Genomic DNA, 4,728 nt, shown 5'->3' on the forward strand with positions numbered 1-4,728 from the left:
ACATATTTAACATTCTTAAACAACAACTTCAAAAGACATATGCATTGTTCAAGCATACATTTAGAAAACAAGAAGCATTGTCACCACATCAATATAATTAAGCTAAGTTCAAGGATAAATTCAAAACTCATGTACTTCTTGTTCTTTTGAATTAAAACATTTTTTATTTAAGAGAGGTGATGGATTCATAGGACATTCATAACTTTAAGACATAGTTACTAACTACTAATGATCATGTAATGAAGACACAAACATAGATAAGCACATAACATAGAAAACGAAAAATAGAAGAAATAAGAACAAGGAATGAATCCACCTTAGTGATGATGGCGTTTCCTTCTTGAGGAACCAATGATGTCCTTGAGCTCTTCTATGTCTCTTCCTTGTCTTTGTTGCTCCTCCCTCATTGCTTTTTTATTTTCTCTTATTTCATGAAGGATGATGGAGTGCTCTTGATGTTCCACCCTTAGTTGTCCCATATTGGAACTCAATTCTCCTAGGGAGGTGTTGATTTGCTCCCAATAGTTTTATGGAGGAAAATGCATTTGAGGCATCTCCGGGATCTCATGGTGATGAGCTTTATACGCCTCTTGAGCTCCATGAATGGGCTCTCTTGCTTGCTCCATCTTTTTCTTAGTGATGGGCTTGTCCTCTTTAATGAGGATATCTCCCTCTATGTCAACCCCAGCCGAATTGCATAGGTGGAAAATGAGGTGAGGAAAGGCTAACCTTGCCATAGTGGAGGACTTGTCAGCCACCTTGTAGAGTTCTTGAGGTATAATCTCATGAACTTCCACCTCTTCTCCAATCATGATGCTATGGATCATGATGGCCCGGTCTATAGTAACTTCAGACCGGTTGCTAGTGGGAATGATTGAGCATTGAATGAACTCCAACCATCCTCTAGCTACAGGCTTAAGGTCCAGTCTTCTTAGTTGAACCGGTTTGCCTTTTGAGTCAATCTTCCATTGAGCTCCTTCTACACATATGTCCATGAGGACTTGGTCCAACCTTTGATCAAAGTTGACTCTCCTTGTATAGGGGCGTGCGTTCTCTTCCATGTTTGGCAAGTTGAACGCCAACCTCACATTTTCCGGACTAAAATCTAAGTATTTCCCCCGAACCATTGTAACATAGTTCTTTGGATCCGGGTTCTTACTTTGATCATGGTTCTTGGTGATCCATGCATTGGCATAGAACTCTTGAACCATTAGGATGCCGACTTGTTGGATGGGATTTGTTAGAACTTCCCAACCTCTTCTTTGAATTTCATGTCGGATCTCCGGATACTCATTTCTTTTGAGTTTGAAAGGGACCTCAGGGATCACCTTCTTCTTGGCCACAACATCATAGAAGTGGTCTTGATGGGCTTTGGAGATGAACCTTTCCATCTCCCATGACTCGGAGGTGGAAGCTTTTGTCTTCCCTTTTCCTTTTCTAGAGGATTCTCCAGTCTTAGGTGCCATCAATGGTAATGGAAAAACAAAAATCTTATGCTTTTACCACACTAAACTTAGAATATTGCTCGCCCTCGAGCAAGAAAAGAAAGAATTAGATGAAGAAGAAGAAAATATGGAGAAGAGGGGGGAGGTGTGTTTTGGCCAAGAAGAGAAGAGAGGGTTGTGTTGTATGAAAAATGAGGTAGAATGGAGGGCTATATATAGTGGGGGGAGAGGGTGTTAGGTTCGGCCATTTAGGGTGGGTTTGGGTGGGAAATTGGTTTTGAATTTTGAAGGTAGGTGGAGTTTATGAGGTAGGTTTATGGGGAAGAGTGGATGGATGTGAGTGGTGAAGAGGTGATGGGGAAGAGAGATTGAGGTGATTGGTGAGGGGTTTTGGGGAAGAGTGTTTATGGGATTGTGTGAAAGAGGGGTGAGAAGAAGTGAGTGGAGGTAGGTGGGGATCCTGTGGGGTCCACAGATCCTGAGGTGATCCTGTGGGGTCCACAGATCCTGAGGTGTTCAAGGATTTACAACCTTGCACCAAATTAGGCATGCAAAATGTCTTTGCACACAACTCTGGGCATTCAGCGCCAGATTGGTGCTTGTTCTGGGCGTTGAACGCCCATTTGTAGCCCATTTCTGGCGTTGAACGCCAGAACCATGCTTGTTCTGGGCGTTCAGCGCCAGCTCTTCTCCAGGGTGCGTTTCTGGCGTTCAAACGCCTAGATGCTGCCTATTTCTGGTGTTCAGCGCCAGAACCATGCTCTGTTTTGGCGTTGAACGCCCAAAACATGCTTCTTACTGGCGTTTAAACGCCAGTAAGGTCTTCCTCCAGGGTGTGATTTTTCTTCTGCTGTTTTTTATTTCGTTTTCAATTTTTATATTTATTTTGTGACTCCACATGATATGAACCTATAAAGACATATAACTAAGAAAAATATAGTTAGATAAATAAAAATTGGGTTTCCTCCCAATAAGCACTTCTTTAATGTCAATAGCTTGACAGTGGGCTCTCATGGAGCCTCACAGATGTTCAGAGCATTGTTGAGACTCTCCAACAACAAACTTAGAGTTTGGATATGGGAGTTCAACACCAAACTTAGAGTTTGGTTGTGGCCTCCCAAAACCAAACTTAGAGTTTGACTGTGGGGGCTTTGTTTGACTCTGCTTTGAGAGAAGCTTTTTCTGCTTCCTCTCCATAGATGCAGAGAGAGATCCTTGAGTTGTAAACACAAGGTTGTCCTTATTTATTTGAAGGATAAATTCTCCTCTGTCCACGTCAATCACAGCTCTTGCTGTGGCTAGGAAAGGTCTTCCTAGGATGATGGATTCATCCTCTTCCTTTCCAGTATCTAAGACTATGAAATCAGCAGGGATGTAAAGGCCTTCAACCTTTACTAACACGTCCTCTACTTATCCATAAGCCTGTTTTCTTGAATTATCTGCCATCTCTAATGAGATTTTAGCAGCTTGCACCCCATAGATTCCCAGTTTCTCTATTACAGAGAGGTGCATGAGGTTTATTCCTGAACCAAGGTCACACAGAGCCTTAAAGATCATGGTGCCTATGGTACAAGGTATTATGAACTTTCCAGGATCCTGTCTCTTCTGAGGCAATGTCAGTTGATCCAGATCACTTAGTTCATTGGTGAACAAGGGAGGTTCATCTTCCCAAGTTTCAATACCAAATAATTTGGCATTCAGCTTCATGATTGCACCAAGAAACTTGGCAGTTTGCTCTTCAGTGACATCCTCATTCTCTTCAGAAGAGGAATACTCATCAGAGCTCATGAATGGCATAAGGAGGTTCAATAAAATCTCTATGGTCTCTAGATGAGTCTCAGATTCCTTTGGTTCCTCAGAGGGAAACTCCTTATTGATCACTGGACATCCCAGGGGGTCTTCCCCCTTGGGATTCACGTCCTCTCCTTCCCTTACAGGTTCGGCCATGGTGCTTATGTCGATGGCCTTGCACTCTCCTTTTGGATTCTCTTCTGTATTGCTTGGGAGAGTACTAGGATGGATTTCAGTGATTCTTTTACTCAGCTGGCCCACTTGTGCTTCCAAATTTCTAATGGAAGACCTTGTTTCATTCATGAAACTTACAGTGGCCTTGGATAGATCAGAAACTAAGTTTGCTAAATTAGAAGTATTTTGTTCAGAGTTCTCTGTCTGTTGCTGAGTGGATGATGGAAAAGGTTTATTATTGTTAAACCTGTTTCTTCCACCATTATTAAAGCCTTGTTGAGGCCTTTGATCCTTCCATGAGAGATTTGGATGATTTCTCCATGATGGGTTATAGGTGTTTCCATAAGGTTCACCTAAGTAATTCACCTCTGCTATTGCAGGGTTTTCAAGATCATAAGCTTCTTCTGCATAAGAAGCCTCTTGAGTACTGTTGGATGCAGCTTGCATTCCATTTAGACTCTGAGAAATCATATTGACTTGCTGAGTCAATATTTTGTTCTGAGCCAATATGGCATTTAGAGTATCAATTTCAAGAACTCCCTTCTTCATAGGCGTCCCATTACTCACAGGATTCCTCTCAGAAGTGTACATGAACTGGTTATTAGCAACCATGTCAATGAGTTCTTGGGCTTTTGCAGGTGTTTTCTTTAGGTGAATGGATCCACCTGCAGAAGTGTCCAATGACATCTTTGATAGCTCAGATAAACCATCATAGAATATATCCAGGATGGTCCATTCTGAAAGCATGTCAGAAGGACACTTTTTGGTCAGCTGCTTGTATCTTTCCCAAGCTTCATAGAGGGATTCACCTTCCTTCTGTCTGAAGGTCTGAACATCCACTCTAAGCTTGCTCAGCTTTTGAGGAGGAAAGAACTTGGCTAAGAAAGCCGTGACCAGCTTATCCCAAGAGTTCAGGCTATCTCTGGGTTGAGAGTCCAACCATACTCTAGCTCTGTCTCTTACAGCAAAAGGGAAAAGCATGAGCCTGTAGACTTCAGGATCTACTCCATTAGTCTTAACAGTATCACATATCTGCAAGAATTCGGTTAAGAACTGAAAAGGATCTTCAGATGGAAGTCCATGAAACTTGCAGTTCTGCTGCATCAGAGAAACTAGCTGAGGTTTCAGCTCAAAATTGTTTGCTCCAATGGTAGGGATGGAGATGCTTCTTCCATATAAATTGGAATTAGGTGCAGTAAAGTCACCAAGCATCCTCCTTGCATTATTATTATTTTCGGCTGCCATCTCCTCTACTTGTTCAAAAATTTCTGACAGGTGCTTGCTGGATAGTTGTAATTTAGCTTCTCTTAGTTTCCTC

General features: G+C 42.1%; 1 non-coding gene across 1 annotated transcript; it reads left to right on the forward strand.

Annotated features, from left to right (window-relative positions):
* Positions 1-4,151: 4,151 nt before the first annotated feature.
* Positions 4,152-4,259, forward strand: LOC148574376 (small nucleolar RNA R71). The gene has a single exon (XR_015906379.1). It is a non-coding gene; the product is annotated as a small nucleolar RNA R71 (small nucleolar RNA).
* The last annotated feature ends 469 nt before the right edge of the window (positions 4,260-4,728 follow it).

The sequence above is a fragment of the Arachis ipaensis genome, chromosome B2 (genome assembly GCF_059453495.1).
Source record: "Arachis ipaensis isolate K30076 ecotype BB chromosome B2, ASM5945349v1, whole genome shotgun sequence".
Taxonomy (NCBI): domain Eukaryota; kingdom Viridiplantae; phylum Streptophyta; class Magnoliopsida; order Fabales; family Fabaceae; genus Arachis; species Arachis ipaensis.